Source organism: Physeter macrocephalus, unplaced genomic scaffold (assembly GCF_002837175.3).
Source record: "Physeter macrocephalus isolate SW-GA unplaced genomic scaffold, ASM283717v5 random_173, whole genome shotgun sequence".
NCBI classification, from domain to species: Eukaryota; Metazoa; Chordata; class Mammalia; order Artiodactyla; family Physeteridae; genus Physeter; species Physeter macrocephalus.
In genome coordinates, this window is record NW_021145451.1 from 79,169 (window position 1) to 99,717 (window position 20,549).

Consider the following 20,549-nt stretch of genomic DNA (forward strand, 5'->3'; position numbering starts at 1 on the left):
GAGTTTCAGCCAAGAAGTGCCCTGGGTTGAGAGCAAAACACATTGCACAGCCTGTGAGGAATGTGCCCCTCCTCTCCTGGGCCTCCCAGAAACCCCTGTGCCCCCGGGCTGACTTTTATATCACCGCTTCCTGTGCTATAGCAGATCTAAAGAAAGAGAAACACGGGGCCACACAAAAGCCTTTTCATTCCGATTATAGAAATGTTCATGGCGAAATGAGACTTTGGGTTTGCTTGAAAATACTCCAGTTTAAAAAAAGAAAAAAAGAAAGTAAGAGGAAGAGAAATAAATGAAATAAAGAGAAATAAATGAAAAAGTTAGCAAAACATTGATGATTCTTGAAGCTGGTGATGGGTATATGGGTACCATGCCCTCTACTTTCGTATATGTTTGGAATTTTTTCGTAATAAAAATATTCAAAGACTCCACGGGAGACAAACCCTTGGCAGTCTTGTCATCTGGAGTCATATGAGTTACTTACCCAGCAATTAGTCAAGGACATTAGTTACAGGCGAGTGAGCACAGGGTTCCTCTCTGGCAGGCAATGTATACAGCCTGCTATTTTTCAATCACACTAATTAAAATTAATGGTAACAGAGATGTTCTACAAGAAATAATTATCAAGTCATGGCTGTAGTTTTAAAAAAACATTATACGTCCAATTGATTCGTTGATCTGCATTCATTCAGCACAAGTTTGCTGAGCTTACTATGTGGCAGAAATAAACGGATTTAAAGCTTGGTGCTATCATCTGAGATCCAGCTTTGCTTTACTTGATGTGTGTGCCTTAATTAAGTAATTTAAAGTTTCTGTGTCTCGTCTGTAAAGGAGGGCTGCTGTGAGGATTAAATGAGGGGATGCCTGCCGAGTAACTAGCGTGGTGCCTGAGAGGATCGAAATAAATGACAGATTTCCCCACCCACCCATTCCCTGTAGTCTCAGTTGCTGGGGAAGATAGACGGGCTAATCCAGCTCCCACAGAATCCAACAGTTCCTTCTGCACTTTTTCGACTGATGACAGTACAGACACTTCCAGAGACGGGAGTACACAACCTCACAGGGGATTTTTAAAGTAGCATCTGTTGTATTCTTCCAATGATAGAAATGATAAATGGCTGCTGTAGAAAAATTGGACGAGACAGAAAAGAACCAAGAAGAAAAGTAAAAATATCCATAAGCTGAACAGACTTGTGGTTGCCAGGGAGGGGAGGGAAGGATTGGGAGTTTGGGATTATCAGACATAAACTATTATATATAGGATGGATAAACAACAAGGTCCTGCTGTAGAGCACAGGGAACTATATTCAATATCCTGTGATAAACCATAATGGAAAAGAATGTGAAAAATGATATATACATGTATAACTGAATCACTTTGCTGTACAGCAGCCATTAACACAACACTGTAAGTCAACTATACTTCAATAAAATTTTTAAAAAATATATCCATAAGCCCTCCAACCAGAAATAAATACAATGGAAGACACTGTTTATTAACTAGCCTAACAGATATTCCCACCCCTTCCCCATTGCCACCTCCACTCTCAAGACTGGATAGCAAAATATTCACTTTCCCAGGCTCCCTTGTAGCTGGCGGCAGCCACAGGACACAGTTCTGGTCAAAGAGACATAAACAGAAATCTGCTGGGGCTCTTTGGTAGGCTCATGCTCTCAATAGAAGGGACAGACACTGCAGGCACCAGACTACCCCCCTTCCTCCTTCCTGCCTCAAATGTGGACACGGTGCCTGGAGCTGGGCAGCCATCTTGTGACCATAAAAAGCAGATTGCAGAGATGCCAGCCCAACATCACCATGCTGATGATGCCAGGCCTTCAGACCCCCAGACAACTTATGAGAGAAAAATAAATCCCTCTATGCTTCAGGCACCGTAAGTCAGGTTTTCCGATCCTTTGAGCTAAAAGCATTCCCAATTCACACACCACTTGGTAACATTCTTTCTTGATGTATTTCCTACCAGTCTTAACAGAATTGAGAAGTCTTACATATAATTTTACATTCTGAGTTTTTTTCCTATGATATGACATCATAAAATTTTTCTCACATCACCAAAAAGCATTCCAAAACCCTATGTTAGTGTTTATCTATCATGTAACTTATCTCATTTCCATGTTCCCAGAAATAGTTTCCAATTTTTCACTAGTAAATGAGACTGTGATGAACATCCCCATATATAAATCTTTGCTTGCATCTCTGAAAAATTCTCTTGTATAGATTCTAGAAGAGGAATTACTGAGTCAAAGGACATGAATTACTAGGTCAAAAGCAGACTAGCTACATGGCAGGAGCAGAAGGAAACTAACTGATAGTACCCTGGCCTTCCCCTCAGGGACACAAATCAGAAGTTAGTCAATCATCCAACACATATTTATTGAGTAGCTATTTCACTCCAGGCACTATGCTAGATGCTGGTGATACAATGATGACTGAAACAGACATGGGCCCTGCCCACATGGGAAATACCATTTCTCAGATGGCCACCCAGAAGGATGGTGACTGGTTTTTATTGAACCATGGCCTACTGATGAAAGGAGAGGCTCACCATAAAGCTAAAAAGCAAAAACCAAATGAGAAAAATGTTTGTGATCTCTATGGAAAAATGTAAGGCTAATACACTTAATATACAATTACGATCCAATCATATCATGACTGGTATGCTATCACCAAAAATGATGCAAAAAAAATATTTAGAGGCATGGAAAGATGTTCAGGATAGGTTTAAAAATCAAAAGGCAGGGCTTCCCTGGTGGCGCAGTAGTTAAGAATCCGCCTGCAAATGCAGGGGACGTGGGTTCGAGCCGTGGTCTGGGAAGATCCCACATGCCGCAGAGCAACTAAGCCTGTGCGCCACAACTACTGAGCCTGCACTCTAGAGCCCACGAGCCACAACTACTGAAGCCCATGTGCCACAACTACTGAAGCCTGCGTGCCTAGAGCCCATGCTCTACAAGAGAAGCCACCACAATGAGAAGCCCAAGAACCGCAACAAAGAGAGCCCCCGCTCGCCTCAACTAGACAAAGCCTGTGGGCAGCAATGAAGACTCAAAGCAGCCAAAAATAAATAAATTAAATTAAATTAATTTTTTAAAAAATCAAAAGGCAGATTTCAAACAGTTTATAAAGTGTAAGCTTATTTAATGAAAATTAAAATTGTATATATTTTAGAAGACTAGGAGGTAAACATCAAAATATTGACAGTGAATTCTCTAGTGGTGGGATTATAATTGATGTTTATTTTCTCATCTGCATTTTCAAAATCTCTATAAACTTGCATTATATTTTAAACAGAAGAGAGAAAAAAAATTTTTTGAATGTTTTAAAATCTACCACAGATATGCACCCTGCCTCTGCCGAACTAGCCTCTCCTTGTTCTCTGTTTTCCTGCTTCCAAGATCCTGTTTAATTTGTAATTCACTCATCAATGTTACCTAACACCCTCACTTTATGATCCTTTGAGACTTAAGCCTACCCAATGCCTTTTTAAATTTCAGATATTGAATTTTACAGTTTTAGAATTTCCATTTGGTTCTTTTTTTATAGTTTCTATCTCTCTATCAAGCTTTTCCTATCTTTTCCTTCATTATGAGCATACTTTCCTTTACAGCAAAAAACACAGCTATAATAGCTACTTTAGAATCATTAACCAGTCACCTCAGGGTCAGTCTCTTTTGACTATCTTTTCTCTTGAAAAAGGATCACATCTTCCTTTTCTTTGTATGTCAAATAACTTTGGATTTCGTTTTGAATATTATGTTATGAAGACCCTGGATTATGTTATATTTCCACTACAGAGTGTTGATTTTTGTGCTCATTTTGTCAGGTAATTTACTTGGTTGGACTAAAAATACAAACATAGTCTTTCGGCAAGCTGCTCAAATGTCAGTTCACTTCTTTTATCCTTAGCTGATCTGCTTGTAGTCTGTCCTATGTATGTGTAACTTAGAGGTTGGCCAGAGATTTGTACAGAGTTTATAAAGAAGTCTTCCCTCTGACTCTCACCTTTCCAGGATTTCCGCCTCACTTTCCAGTGGCTATGATTGCCCTCAACTCTGTCCTCTGAGTTTTCAGGCCAGAAATACTGCAGGTGTTCTACTGAACACCTCAAATGGTGCTGACTGCAGTATACTGAAAGGCATTTAAAAAATGAGAAACTCATCCTGTGCCATTCCCTTCCTCCAGGTGTTGACTCCTCTCTGGAACCTGTCTGCCTTTGTTTATTCTCCAGTGCTTCAGGTAAGATTTTTAGTTTATATTTTATTTAAAAAAAATTTTTTTTATTTTTTGTCCAGAGGTTAATAGCTGCAGTCTGCAGGAGGATCAGTCTAGTTGGAGCTTACTTGGGCATACTGTAAGTGGAACTCATTGTGACTTACTCTCCTGGCTTCAATACTCAGTAGCCCCTTCTAGGTGAGGAGTCCCCATGGCCAAGAGGATGTGCTGCTCAGAGCATCCCTTCCTCCTGGGAAATGCCTCAGCGATTTCTGGCATCTGCCTCTGATCAGATTTTGGATAGGGTTGGGCACCCTTTGCCTTGGCACTCCAGAGACTGTCCGGCAGGCTTGACCCTTAAGTGGTCGCCCGCAACCGGACAGTCAGAACTCAAGTTACATTTTTTTGAATCATCTCAGTGGTAGCAAATGACTGAGCTTTGAGGATGAGTTTACTTTCAAAAGCTGTTAAAAGCCACTTGGAGGGACTTCCCTGGTGGCGCAGTGGTTAAGAATCTGCCTGCCAATGCAGGGGAATGGGTTCAATCACTGGCCCAGAAAGATCCCACATGCTATGGAGCAACCAAGCCCGTGCGCCACAACAAGAGAAGCCACTGCGATGAGAAACCCGAGCACCGCAACGAAGAGTAGCCGCCAATCACCACAACTAAAGAAAGCCCGAGCGCAGCAACAAAGACACAACACAGCCAAAAACAAAAATAAATAAATAGGGCTTCCCTGGTGGCGCAGTGGTTGAGAGTCTGCCTGCCGAGGCAGGAGACACGGGTTCGTGCCCCGGTCCGGGATGATCCCACATGCCACAGAGCGGCTAGGCCCGTGAGCCATGGCCGCTGAGGCTGCGCGTCCGGAGCCTGTGCTCCGCAACAGGAGAGGCTACAACAGTGAGAGGCCCGCGTACCGCAAAAATAAATAAATTAATTAATTTAATTAAATAAAACAAAAACCACTTGGAGAAAACAGTATTGGCCTTAGACCCAGGCCAGAGGGTCTTCTTCTCTGGGCCCCATGCTTTAGTGGGCACTGTGACCCTCTGCTGGCTGCACCCCTCTCCATGGGCCAAGGAGTCTTTGGAACCAAGGGAACATGGTAACACAGTCTGTGACATCTCCCCTTTCCAAACTATGCATGCAATACCCAGCACCCAGAACTCTCTGGTCAAATGGTCCCAACTCACTTCCAGGACCTGCATGGACCTCTTGCACAGATGTGGAAGGCAAAATAGTGGCCCTTCAAACATGCCCATTTAAAATAAATTTTAATAGTTGGACAAGAAAGATGTGGTCAGAATGTAAAGAAACAGATCTAAATTAGAATAGGGGAGCAATACACAGAGTGATTAGGGAGCTAGAATGGATTAAGAATGTGGTGAAGATGACTCATGTCCCTTTTGAGAAGAGTATAGTAGTTAAGCTCGTGGACATGGGCACCAGGCAGAGTCTGCATTAAACCCCAGCTCCACCACCTAACCTCTCTGTGATTCGGTTTCCTCGTCCATAATATGGGGATACTCTTGTACTTTCCTCTTTGGGTAGCTGTAAGGATTAAATTAATTATTAAGTGTAAAGCAGTCTGTAATGTGCCCAGCATGTGGCAGTTGCTCAAAAAAGATTAGCAATTTTTATTAGCTTCTCCCAACTTCCAGGCTCAGAAATGTCAGGGGAGGGGGAGGAATTGTATGGGAAAGACATAATCCAAAAATAAGTCATGATTTTAAACAATCAGTGATGTGTATTAAAGAAGAATCCATTTGAAATTGACTCTGGGGACATTCTCCTTGAATGGCATTGAATGAGCAGAGAATAAAATGCCATCCTAGCACAGTACTTCGCTCTATTTACATAATGATAAATAAGTAAACTCTGTTTTCTTGGAGATCAAAAGGTAACTGTGGGGCTTCCCTGGTGGCCCAGTGGTTGAGAGTCCGCCTGCCGATGCAGGGGACACGGGTTCGTGCCCCGATCCGGGAGGATCCCACGTGCCGCGGAGCGGCAGGGCCAGTGAGCCTTGGCCACTGAGCCTGCGCGCCTGGAGCTTGTGCTCCGCAATGGGAGAGGCCACAACAGTGAGGCCCGCGTACCGGAAAAAAAAAAAAAAAAAAAAGATAACTGTGGAAAGTTGACGGAAAAGAAAAGATGTTTATGAAGCTCAAATGCACATAACGTATCCAAACGTTGTTATACAGCAGAAACTAACACAACATTGTAAAGCAATTATACTCCAATAAATATGTTTAAAAAAAATGAGAACAGGAAGAGGTTGGAGGTTGTATAACCCACAGCGAGAAGTCAGTAGAAATGTCTAAAATCAATGCATTGAGAAGTAACCACACAAATCTATCTTTAGAGGTGTAGGGTGACCACTAGAAGAACTAAAAACAGAACCATTTCAAGTGGTAGATTCCAGATTGCTTTCTGAAGATGGGAAGGCAATTAACAGCATTTCGTTTACTTGGTATTTTTCCAATAACAATCTCTAGTCCCTAAAGCAGCCTCAGGGGGCAGGCTATGTGGGTTCAAATCTCAGCTCACTTATCTTGGTCCAATCACTTCACCTTTCCAGAATTCAGTTTTTTCATCTGCCAAGTGATGAAAACAAGTGGGCCTACCTACCCAGGTGATTGTCAGCCTCTCCATTCTCAAAGGATTGGTTGGAGCTGGGTTTTGAGGCAATTCAGCTTCCAGCAGAGCCTTTGCCTATTCAATTCTGAATCCGAAATTGAAGTGAATATGTTAACGGAGCAGATTACAAAAGCATGCAGCTTGCTGGCCAAAGAGCTCAGATCTCCCCAGCAGCTGTCAGCTGGGGTCGGGCCCCATGGGCAAAGGGACTGGCGGCTCAGCAAGATTTGCTCCTCCTGACTTTGACCAGATGAGCTGACTTTCCCAGCTCTAACGTCCTGTGACATCTTTAGTGGCTTCCCACTTGCTTTTGTGCCAATCTCACAGGATACTAAACATGCTTAATAAAGTTGTCTCACCCATCTGGTGCTCAGCACATGACAATATTTCCAAATCATTTGTATTCTCAGGAAATAAGAATAATACTTTGAGTATCAGATGCTATACTAGCAAATCATTTTCATACATACATACATGTACATATATACATCCACATATAATTCATAAATATATTTTATATATTCTGCTCAACTGATCTCTACAACTGCCCTTTGGTAGATGTAAACCAAAGGAAGATCAAGGAGGTTAGTTGATTTGCCAGAAACTACACAGTTAGTAAATGGTTGAACCAAGATTCAAAGCCCAGGCTGCCAACTCTAAGACTCTTTTGACTGTAAACCATGATGTCTGTATGACACCTTTCACATTCTTCAAGATTTCCCCTGAAAATCTGGCACATAAATCATTCAATTCAAAGAGCTAGCTGGCCCTGGTCAATACAGCAGCCACCAGCCACATGTGACCAGTGAACCCTTGAAATGTGGCCGGTCCAAACTGAAATGTGCTGAAGTATAAAATATACACCAATTTCTAAGACTTAGTACAATGAGAAAAATATGAAATAGCTCATTAATAATTTTTATATTGACTACATGATGAAGTCATAATATTCCAGATATACTGAGTTAAATACAGTGTTATTAGAATTAATTTCACCTGTTTCTTTTTGTTTTTTCAGTGTGACTATTAGAAATTTTTTAATTCTATATATGGTTCATGTTACAGAATTTTATCTGTCGGACAGAGACAAGCTAGGCTGTTCAATTAACAGAGACATCTGTGGATCAATAGAAAAATTAATTCACCTGTTTCTTTTTGTTTTTTCAGTGTGACTATTAGAAATTTTTTAATTCTATATATGGTTCATGTTACAGAATTTTATCTGTCGGACAGAGCCAAGCTAGACTGTTCAATTAACAGAGACATCTGTGGAACAATAGAAAAAACACTGGTGGAGAAGTCAGGAAACCTGAGTTCAAGTCCTAGCTTTGACATCATCTAGCTGTGTGGTCTTAAGCAAACCCCTCACCCTCTCTGAGCCTCAGTTTCTCCTCTCTAAAATGAGGGACTAGATCAGATTATTTCAATGAGCGCTTCCACCCTGACAGTCTAAGTTTGTACCAGCAAATCTCTCAGCTCTCGGCACTTACTAACATCTTTGTCTTGTGGGAATTTCTCAGCCAGGAGTTCTATCTGCCCCATCTTGGTCATAAACTCCTTGAGGATAGAACAACAGTAAATCATCACCTCTCTGTCCCCCAGCCCCAGTCTCACTGCACTGTAGCAAGCACACAGTGGGCACTTAATCATAACTTGTTGGATTGAAACTTATTTAAAGTCTATTATTAACAGTCCTTGCTTCCTTTTTCTTCATCTCTCCATTCCCACCTCCCCTTGCCACCCAGGATTTCCCCAAAGATTCACATATTACAATTCCAAGGAGCGTGAAATAAGAGGGTAGTTTGACAAAAGTTTAAGCAACTTCTTGTCACCCTATATGCATCGGCGAAGTGTAAAGCTGAAGGGTGGGTGTCACCTTCCAGCCCAGGACTTGGGATCCTACTAGGATCATCAGAGGTTGCAGAATACAAACAGTGGACAACTTTTTGTTCTGAGTCTGTTTTCACCCATGTTGAATAGGCCTCCCAAGTCACATTGTTAATTATGAAACTAATTTGATTAAAATTAAAACGCAAGTGAATTCACTTCCTGAGCAGTTCCTCTAGTTTCTGCTTTTAAGACTATGTTCTGAATTTAGTTAGATTATGAATTGCCTGAGAACTGGTGCAAGGCTTGAGCATCTTGATATTTGGTGCCCTCATGGCATTGGGCAAATTGGACAATGTCAAAAAAAAAAAAATCTTTGCTGGCAACAGAGAGTTAAATAGAAGCCATCATCAACTTCAGGAACTTGGGCTGAGTGAAGTCTTCATTTAGAGCTAATGTAAACTGAACTGCGACCAAATGCTAGCACCCCGTGCTAGGACATGTGGCATTTAATCCTCTTAACCATGACGCAGGTTACTATTATAATGCCCTGTTCAGTTTACCTGGGAAGTTCGTTCATTTCAAAAATGTGTTTTGCGCTCCTACTGTGAGTCAGACACTTCTAAGCATTGGGGTCTGTAGTATAATGAAAGGGAGATAATAAACAAATGAACAAAATAACAATATCAGTTCCACTCCTAGATATACACCCAAAACAATAGAAAACAAGGACCCAAACAGAAACTCGTACACTTCACAACAGCACTATTCACAATAGCCAAATGGTAGAAACAACTCTGAAGTGTCCATCAACCAATGAATGGATAAGCAAAATGTAGTACCTATGTACAATGGAATGTTATTTATCCTTTAAAAAGAATGAAATTCTGACACATGCTGCAACATAAATGTATCCTGAAAGCCAGACACAAAAGGACAAATGTTATATGATTCCACTTATATGAGGAACCTAGAAGTAGGCAAATTCATAGAAACAAAAAGTGGGATAGATGGACTTCCCTGGCGGACCAGTAGTTAAGACTCTGCGCTTCCACTGCAGGGCCCATGGGTTCAATCCCTGTTCAGGAAACTAACATCCTGCATGCCGCATGGCACAGCCAGAAAAGAAAAGGTGGGACAGAGGTTACCCAGGGCTGAGAGGAGGAGGGAAGGGGGAGTTATTATTTAATGGGTGTAGAATTTCTGTGTGGGATGATGAAAAGTTCTGGAAATAGATAGTGGTGACGGTTACACAGCACTGTGAATGTACAATGGCACTGCATCATACACTTAAAAGTGGCTAAAATGGTAAATTTTATGTTATGCATATTTTTACCACAATAAAAAAATCAATTAAAAAAACTAACAATTTCAGATAGCAGCATGTAAATGGGGTGAGGTGATAGAGATTAAGGGTGAAGATGGAGCTATTTTAGGGGGTATTATCAAGGCAAGTCTCTTTGAGAAGCTGACATTTGAACTGAGACTTGAAATGTGAGAAGGGGCCAGCCATGTAGAGAATGTCCCCGGGGGAAGGATGCTGCAGGCAGAGACAACAGCCAGGGAGGGGCTCTCCAGCAGTTGAAGGAGCCCAGTGCAGCAGACTTGTTCAAAAATATTCATATCTGTTTTTCTCCTTCTGACTTACTTCACTCTGTATGACAGACTCCAGGTCTATCCATATGCTAACACATATATATGGAATCTAAGAAAAAAAAATGTCATGAAGAGACTAGGGGTAGGACGGGAATAAAACACAGACCTACTAGAGCATGGACTTGAGGATATGGGGAGGGGGAAGGGTAAGCTGTGACGAAGTGAGAGAGTGGCATGGACACATATACACTACCAAATGTAAAATAGATAGCTAGTGGGAAGCAGCCCCGCATAGCACAGGGTAATCAGCTCTGTGCTTTGTGACCACCTAGAGGGATGGGATAGGGAGGGAGGGAGACGCAAGAGGGAAGAGATATGGGAACATATGCATATGTATAACTGATTCACTTTGTTGTAAAGCAGACACTAACACACCATCGTAAAACAGTTATACTCCAATAAAGATGTTAAAAAAATTCATATCTACATGGTTCATTATAGCTAAAAACTTTGAACAACTCTGTTGTCCATCACCAGTAAGATGGATACACTAGATGTTATACGTTCACACAATGAAGTGCCATACAGCAATAAGTTAGGACTATACACAATGACATGGATGAATCTCACAAACATAAGTTAGAAAAGAACACATCCAGGGAATTCCCTGGCGGTCCAGTGGTTAGGACTTGGCGCTTTCACTGCCAAGTGCGCGGGTCCAATCCCTGGTTGGGGAACTAAGATTCTGTAAACCTCGTGGGGGCAGCCCCCCCCCAAAAAAGAACACATCCAGTAAGACTGTATTCATATAGAACTAAAAATAAACATAATTACATTGTTTGAGGATGCATACTGTTGGAGGACAAAGAGAATGAAAAGTGCCCACTGAACTGAGAGTATCTTGAGACTGAAAAACGAGGCAGGCAGCTCCATACACTCAATGGGTCAGTTTATTATAGGGAAACTTGCTCACAGAGTGGGATCAGGCAGATGACAATCTGGAAGCATTCACCGCTGCGCTCTACAGCACAGAGGGGCCATTGGGACAATGTTATAGTTAACCTAGCGAACGGGGGTACATGCTTGGAAACACAGAGTGCTCCCTAAGTCAAGATTTATGAATGAGTAACTAGTCTCCTGCGCACTGGGAGTAAGTCAGCCAAGGTCTTCATCATTGTTTGGGAACTAAGAGCATAGAGGCCACCTGGACCTAACGATCATTAAACATTATCTATTAACTACAAAGCCCTGGACAGAGAAGAGATTTGCTACCATAGTACAGCCCAAGGCAGGGTCAGTGGAAGGACAGGAGGAACCAAACGGGCCCAAGACTGTGTCAGTTATGCTACCATCCAGACACATACAGATGTACTAAAACTCTAAAGTAAAGCAAGGATAGTATTATTATAAAAGCCAGGATAGTAGTTATCTGGAGTGGGAGGAGGGTAGATGAAGATGGAATTGTGATTGGCGGTTGCGGGGGTGGGCGTGCTGGGACTTGCAGGGTGTTTACAATGTTCTACTTCTTGACCTTGGGAGGGAGAATACATAAGTGTCCTCTTTATAATTAATAGTTAAATTATACACATGTGTACTTTTTAAAAAATATTTATTTATTTATTTTGGCTGCGCCGGGTTTTAGTCACGGCAGGTGGGATCTTTTAGTTGTGGCATGCGGACTCTTAGTTGTCGAATGCATGCAGGATCTAGTTCCCCAACCAGGGATCCATCCCGCCCTCCCACCCCCCCGGCATTGGGAGCCCGGAGTGTTACCCCCTGGACCACCAGGGAAGTCTCCATATACGTACTTTTTATATAAGTAAGAGTCTGGGGAAAGATATGTAACAAATACATAACATAGTATTAAGATTCAGAATATACAAAGAATTACCAAGAATCAATAAGAAAAAGACAAATGTATTAGTCAAGGTCCAGTCAGGTGACAGAAACCACACAGTAATTTGAACGGGGAAAGCTTAATGTAAAGTATTGTTATCTAATAATAGGGGACTCTTACAGTAATTAATGACCAAGGTGTAAAGAGAATGCCCAAGAATGAAGCAATAGCTGATAGAGGGAACAGGCCTTACCTATAGGACTGAGGCAGAGCGCCCAAGGAAAGAACAAATCTGGAAAAGATTCAGACCTCATGAGAGAAGATGTTTCTCCACTAGATGGTGGAGAGGTTTGCTGAGATGCCATAGGCCAGGGCTGACAAGCAGAAAACTGCCCACTTGGGTGAGAACAAAATTCACTAGGAAACTACTTAATGGAGAAGAATAGCTGGGAAGCCACCCAGTGGGTGCCAACAGAACTCACTTAGAAGATGCCCACGTGGTGCCCCTGAAACTCACTGGAAGCTGCCCACAGGGGTGACTCTAAAACTCACTAGAATGAGCACGACTGTTTGTCCCCCATACCACTGGTCACTGAACATTGCTAGCCACCACGCATCACAGGAGCGAGAAAAGAACACGGAAATCCGGACGAGGAGCCCCCTTCCTCCTGCAGTTTCCCCCAGGCATGCTCTGCAGACAAGGCTGATTATCATGCCAGCTTCAAAGGGGAAATATTTACAGGGGTCCATCTTAACTATCAAAAGCAGGGCAATGAATAGTGGCTTTAATGCTGAGACACAATAAATTGTTAACTGACACCACAAACAAATAACCCAGACTATCCTTAGAAGGATAGAAAAGAAACTGGTAAAATATCTATCTCCAGGGAGAAGTTTGACAGACAGCAAGGTAAAGGTGCATGCTTTCCATGGGCAGACCCCAGGGGAACTGCCAGGAATGAGACACCCACAAAGAAATCTGCCCCAGAGAGTCAGAGGTCATCTGCCAGAAGTCAGATGACATCACCTGTAAAAGGCTGGATTTCAGAGCATCAAACACAGAACTGAGATGGGGTGGCCAACCGGAGGAGGCATCCCCTACTCTGTGGAACTGCAGGGGGATTCCCAGAGAGGGGATCGCAAAAGAAAATCCACAAAATCACCTCACAGGACAGTCATCCTTAGATTTCCACTGCTTCAGTAGTAATGTGGCACAAACGTCAGATTAGTAGTGAAACCACCAAAAACGATCTTTCCCTCCCCCTGCCCCAGCCCTAGAGGGACCCAAAACAGGGCCCAGGGAGTGGGGAGGGAGGGAAAGGAAAAAAAGAGAAGACGCCAACCATGTGTCCTCCCCACTCTGCAGCCTTCTGAGCCTGGGAAAAGGGAAACTTTAAATTGGATGAAAGTCTAAAGGTTTTACATCAGACTGGACTGGGGTTTTTTATTACCCTGTCTGCCAAACCCACCAGTTGGTTTTTTTTTTTTTAGTTTTTTAACTTTTGTTTTATATACAAAGAGGTAATATTGTTTCTGCATAAGGTAGATTTCTGGATGACCCATTCAAGGAAGTTCACTTAGTCCAACTTAGTCCACCATGAGGCCAGCCCATAAAGATGGTGAATGATGAGAGGTAAGCCCTCCTGCACCTCCAAATGATGTTCATTCAGTTTCCCAAGGCTGATTTCTATCAGTCCTCTTTCATAATTAAATAAAGTGTTTTGTGGGTTTTTTTTACTGGAAGAATTAAGGCCTTCCTATGCACAAATATTGTTTCTGCCACTGTTGCTAAAAACCTCCTTTGTGATATTAATCCCCACTGGAGACCAACCCTCTCTCTCCATGTCAAACAACAGAGGTGCTCATTTCACTTGAAAGATTGTTTTTAAAAACCTCCAAATTCTTCCCAATTCAAGACAGTTTATATTGTCTCAGTGATTCCCAGAGTTCAGAAGCATTGAAACTTATTTTTCTATCAATAAAAGACAAATTTAGCTAAAATACGTGCCACTACAAACATTAAGCGGCCTGAATCGCTCCCCTCTGGGTAATAAACATTGCAGAAGTTCCAACAGGTAAACTCATCTGAGCTCCTACTGTCTTGTCAGGAGAAGATGCATAAAAAATAATCCTGATTTACCCCTATTATTGAAAAAAGAGAAAGAAAGAAAACAAGCCCGAAAAAGATCTTCAAAAGCACTCAAAAAGCTGTAAATTTCTGCCAAGCTCTTATGCGTTTTGTGAAATCTTACCATTCACAGCACCGCAAAACAAACAATTCCGCATACACTTCCTTGTTTCTGCCCTCAATTTGCACCTGGGTTGGTGGATCCACTTTCAAGACCAGCAAAGGAAAACTTCTTTAGATTCATGCTGGAAAAGACCTTACCTTGTTCCACTGAGCTCATAAACTGCTGGGAAGCATCGGGGTTTCTCAGCGCAGGTTCACAAGTCAGTCTCTAAGAAGATATCTACCCCATGCAAACACCCAGTGAAACAGACTCTTTTCTTAAAGCGTTTAGTAGACATAACAGCACTAGTAATATTGATAAAATGAGTGCACCAAACCCCTCTCTATGTAATATCACTATGAGTTAAAGCTTCAGACACACACATTAACAAAGTGACCAAAATTACTCGATGATCCCATTTTCTTCACAGGAAGCCAAAACTTAAAGAAGCAACTCCATGACCCGTGCTGCAGGTAAGTAATATATTTTCAGTCTAAACTGTCCTGGAGGCCTGTGACAATGTTCACAACTCTGTAAAAAATGGACAATAAAATCTTTGAAGAATTTTCCGAGGTCAAACTAAAAATTTAGCGCTATCTAAATGGGGCTTGATGAACTAAAATTCTAGTTAAAAAAAAAAAAGTTATTTCAATGAACAGTGACTTTCTGAGTCACTGGTGTCTCCAAGATACTTTTGTGGGGGGTTTTTTGTTTTGTTTTGTTCTGGGCTTAAAGAACAAACATTCATTTCCCAAAGATCTGGAGGCTGGGAAGTCCAAGGTCAAGATGCCCGCAGCTGAGGTATCTGGTGAGAACCCACTTCCTGAGTCCTAGAGGGCTGTCTTCTGCTGTGTTTGAGTGAGGGAGCTGAAAAATATGGAACACTTCACGAATTTTCATCTCATCCTTGTGCAGGGGCCATGCTAATCTTCTCCATTTCATTCCAGTTTTAGTACTATATGTGCTGCTGAAGTGATCACTTCAAGACACCTTTGGATCTTCATCACTCACTTGTTCTTTGATCAAATGGAAAACCACTGCATTAATTCCGTTTGGGCAAGTTGTCACTATGACCTTACTTGGTCTTGTTGCTTCTTGCTGGAGAGATTTTTCTCTACTCCTGTCTCTATAACTCAGAGGCTTTTACCAGTGATCTTGCCCTGACTGTAAAATTCTCGTTTCTAAAAAAAAAGAATGCAAGGCTATTGGTTGGTCTAGAATGAGTTTGTCTCAAAACATATTTTGTTAAATACATTGATTTCCTGAGCTGACCACTGACCAAAGTAATATTCTGCTGTCCCTGTCATTAGTAGCTTTATCCTGCTTTTCTATCTCCCAATCCAAGGCTGTCCCCAAAACTTCACTAGATGAGCCTTAAGTCAAAACACCCAAGTTCTGAGGACTGCGTCTATCTCAAAAAAGGACATGCAATTCTAATTTATTTAAACCTCACTTTACAGTTAATCTTGGCTCAGAATTAAACAAAAACTTAAATAGAAAACTCAGTCAAACAAGTTATTCACATGAAGTCATAAACCAGCAACCATCCACCCACGCACCCACCCACTCATTCAGCCCACAAATATTACTGAGCACTTACAAAGTGCCCACGTGCAGTATTAATTACTTGGAACGGCTCCGTGAGCAAAACAGACAAAGTCCCTGCCCTTATGAAGCTGCCATTATAGTGGGGATGGAGGGAGGGGTGGGGGGAACAGAGAGGGGTGCTGCTCAGCTGGTGCCAGTACCTCTGAGGGGGGTACAGTGAAGCTGCTTCGGTGTTAAAAACACTGCAGAGTGGCTTCAGCTGCTGCTACAGGAAGGAACTGCCACTGCTGGGGTAAAGGTCTGTAGCTGGAGAGACGTTCACCAGAACAGGAAGCAAACTGGGAGGAGCAAGTCCCTTCCTCCTCCTCCATCCCTGCAATCTCCCTCAGGCATTGTCTATGCAGAGTGTAACGGGGACCAGCTGGCAAAGCAGAAATGTAGTTTGCAGAGTCCCAGCACCAGCATTGCAAAGAATATAGGAAGGTGAGTTGGAGCTAAAATAGCTTGTAACTGGCACAATAATAAAAAGATAATTTAGGTTAGAAGATGATAAGGGCTTTGGGGGGAAGAAAAGAGCAAGGTAAAGAGGATCAGGAGAGTGTTACATTTTAAATAGGGCAATCAGGGCAGGCCTCATTGAGAAGGTGATTTTTGAGTTATAATTTAGAGTGATGAGATATACCACTAATCTAACAATGGTCCTATCCAAGATGTCTTCCAGGCAGTCACTGCACTGCCAGTAATTGTCCAGGACCAGCAAAATTCACTGCTTCAGGTCTTTCTTACCCAGATTTATATTTGAGACAGAACTGCTCCTATTTCTCACATATCCTTTCCCAATCCTATGTAAACAGATGCTTTAAACTGAATCTCAGGGACAAAGCCCTTTCCTAAACCTGAAAAGATACCTGATCTGAGGGATTTATCACAGGTGGAATCACCTGGCATGACTCCATAATCCAAGAACATTCTAGAGAAAGTGTCTTCTCTGAAACAGAGACTTAACAGTTACACACACACACACACACACACACACACACACACACAAAGGCATTCTTCAGCCTATGAGACTATTGATGCCAAGGCTGGGAATAAGCAAATTTGTGAAAGCTGTCCAGTCATCTCAGAAACCATTTTAGGGGGAATTCCCTAGTGGTCCAGTGGTTAGGATTCTGTGCTCTCACTGCCGAGGGCCTGGGTTCAATCCCTGATCAGGGAACTAAGATCCCACGAGCTGTGTGGTGCAGCCAAAAAAAAATTAATAATAATAAGAGTAATGCTGCACCTTTGAGCTTTCAGAAACCATTTTAAACATTGGCATATTCCACTATGTAAAATATAAGGGCTTTTCAGATAAAAAGTAAAAGCCTGGGTAGAGTGACCCACAGAACCAAGTAGCCTTGAAATACAAATTAAAACCATGAGGAGACATCACAACACTCCCATCAGAATGGCTGAATTAAAAAGACTGACAAGTGTTCACAAGGGCTTAGAGCAACTGGAATGCTCATCTCTTGCTGGTAGGAATCTAAGATGGTGCAACCTCTTTGGAAATCTGTTTAGCAGATTTTTCTAAAGCTAAATATATGGCTACCTTCTCATTCAGCAATACCAATCCTAAGTATATACCCAAGAGAAATGGTTGCACAAAAAGACATGTACAGAATATTCCTAGTAGATTGACTTGTAATAGCCAATGACTGGGAAAAATTCAAATTAGTCAACAGATGAATGGGTAAATAAACTGCGGCAGAGGCTTATGATGGGCTGCTACTCAAAAGCAATGACAACAAAACAGCCCTCTGTACACTTGTCCATCCAGTACCCTATGGGGCCTTCCTGGGACAGACCTCCCTATGTCCTCCACCTTCCTCTTGTTTGTAGAAAAACTTTAGCCTCCTAGGCCTTCCCCAAATTCCAAAGAATAAATTTAATCAGAGAAGTGAGAAAATGCAGAAGCAAAGGGAAACAGTCCAGCAAGACAAAATAATAATAGTTTAGCCATTAAACGGAGTCAGGGATGTTTAGTTCCTCCTCAAGTGCTATAGATAATATTCTGAGCTATATCTGTTGAGCTGTTTTGCAGATACTGAAACCCCCACCAGACGGAAGAAGTTAACTGTATGCTGCCCACAAGCATGTAGACCCCAGACCAGTTGGAACCAGAAGGCTGATGATGTTGACTCCCAATTACCTCACTACCAACCAACCAGAAGTATGTCCACAAGCTAAGCTAAGTTATGCACTCCATAACCCCCCTCCCTTACCCTGTCTTTAAAATCCTTTCCCTGAAAGCCATCAAGGAGTTTGGGCCTTTTGAGCATTAGCCGCCTGGACTCCTTGCTTGGCGCCCTGCAATAAATGGTACATATTCCTTCACCACAACCGGTGTCAGTAGATCGGCTTTACTACACATGGGCAAGCAGACTCAAGTTTGGTTCCATAACACACTCAATAACTTCGATGAATCTCAAAAACAAAAATATTGCGCAAAAGGAGCCACACACAAGAGCACATACCGTATGTGCAAGAACAGGCAAAACTGATGATAATAGAAGTCAGAACTGTGGTTACCTCCAGTAGCGGGGTGGTATGGACTGGGAAGTTTTGAGGAAGCTAGCTGGGTTGCTGAAAGCATTCTCCACCTTGATCTGGGTGGTGGTCACGTGGATATGTACATAAGTGAAAATCCATCAAGCATTTAGGATTAGCCTGGCTATGAACTTTGTAATCTGTGTGTTATCCCTCAACAGATAAAAGAAAAAGAGAGGAAGAGAGGGAGGCAAGCATCTTTCTTTAGGGAAGCATGGTAAGAAATCAAATAGTCTATAATCATCAGCTGACTGCTCAAAGAGAAGTATGTGCTCAAATCTATCAAATATGACGCAGCTTCATCAATCAAGAGAAACACATCAGAACAATCCAATTATAAACAAAATTCAAGCTGCTGTAAAATCTTTGAAGGTTATTCTAGTCAGCTCCACAAACTGGACAAGTGCCCTTAAAAACCCTTTAAAATACTAAAAAGTTTGTCCTGTGTTTCCTCTTTTTTTTTTTTTTTTTTTTTCCGTGGTATGTGGGCCTCCCTCTGTTGTGGCCTCTCCCGTTGCGGAGCACAGGCTCCGGACGCGCAGGCTCATTGGCCATGGCTCACAGGCCCAGCCACTCCGCGGCATGTGGGATCCTCCCAGACCGGGGCGCGAACCTGGTTCCCCTGCATCGGCAGGCGGACGCGCAACCACTGCGCCACCAGGGAAGCCCCCTGTGTTTCCTCTTATATGACAAATAGTCATGCCTTAAATCTTCCTATGGACAAATTAAAGCAAGTCCTAATCAAAAAGGCACTTAACCAAATATATACATCAATCAAAAAAGGAAACAAATAGTTCTGATATAATTTGATCAGTATTCTTTAGAATAGTAGAGAAGAGTGTGGAATTTGGCTGGCGCTCAGTGTTTGAACAAACAGTTCAAAAATTATGCTTCTCTGTCTCCACAATAAAATATAAATATCTGAAACCACCTAACCAAGTGGATGACATAAGCCAGTTCATTAATTGCAAGACATTTTTCAGACAGCTAGTCAGCTACACAAGTCCCCCACCCCTACCCCTGCTGAAGGACACAGTTCAGGAGATATAAAAAACATTTGATTAGTAAAGAAACAACACAATGTCCAACATCAAGGGCTACGGTAAGTAGTGATAAAGCCATATCGTGTAATATTGTGTAGCACTTAAAAATCATGGAGCAGAAGTCTACTTATTGACGTGGCCAATAAACACATAAAAAGATGCTCAGCTTCAATGAAAATCAAAGAAAAGTACATTTAAACCTAAAGAAATGTATTTTACAAGATTATCTGTAGTAAAAAAAAAAAAATCTAGGAACAACCTAAATGTCCATCCACAGGGGAATTTTTTAATAAGTTATAGTGTACCTATACTGTGGAATACTACACAGAACAAAGAGAATGAAGTAGATCTATGTGCACTGACAAGGAGACACAACTATTGTATATAATGAATTATTTTTAAATTGTATTTTATTGAAGTAGAATTGATTTACAATGTTGTTAATTTCTGCTGTACAGCAAAGTGATTCAGTTATACATATGTATATACATTCATTTTCATATTCTTTTCCATTATGGTATCACAGGATATTGAATATAATTCCATATGCTATACAGTAGGACCTTGTTGTTTATCTGTTCTATATATAATGGTTTTCATCTGCTAGTCCCAAACTCCCAATCCATCCCTCCTCCACCCCCCTATAATGAAGTACTTTTAAAGCCACAGAAGAATCTGTGTAAAGAAGCTTTTCCACTTAAATTTCAATGTCTATAGATTCACAAAAAGAAAAACTCCAGAAAAAAGAATGTCAACACTTCCCTCCACCAACAGATGGCACCGACTATAGTGAAAGGTCATTTTAGACCTGCCATGGTGAACAATACAGTCCATTACTCAACTGTGTTGACATCCTTGTGCCCAAGTAATTGTTCACAATTATCAACCCCATAATAACCAATAAGCATGGGCTTCCCTGGTGGCGCAGTGGTTGCGCGTCCGCCTACCGATGCAGGGGAACCGGGTTCGCGCCCCGGTCTGGGAGGATCCCACATGCCGCGGAGCGGCT

At 41.9% G+C, this 20,549-nt stretch overlaps 1 long non-coding RNA gene and 1 other non-coding gene across 2 annotated transcripts; one reads left to right on the forward strand and one right to left on the reverse strand.

Moving 5' to 3' along the window:
• The first annotated feature begins 3,760 nt into the window (after nucleotides 1-3,760).
• LOC129391835 (uncharacterized) lies at nucleotides 3,761-16,033 on the forward strand. The gene is made up of 3 exons (XR_008616581.1): nucleotides 3,761-4,252; nucleotides 14,788-14,830; nucleotides 15,305-16,033. It is a non-coding gene; the product is annotated as an uncharacterized lncRNA (long non-coding RNA).
• On the reverse strand, nucleotides 15,228-15,337 carry LOC112065341 (U6 spliceosomal RNA). The gene has a single exon (XR_002891973.1). It is a non-coding gene; the product is annotated as a U6 spliceosomal RNA (small nuclear RNA).
• Nucleotides 16,034-20,549: the final 4,516 nt, after the last annotated feature.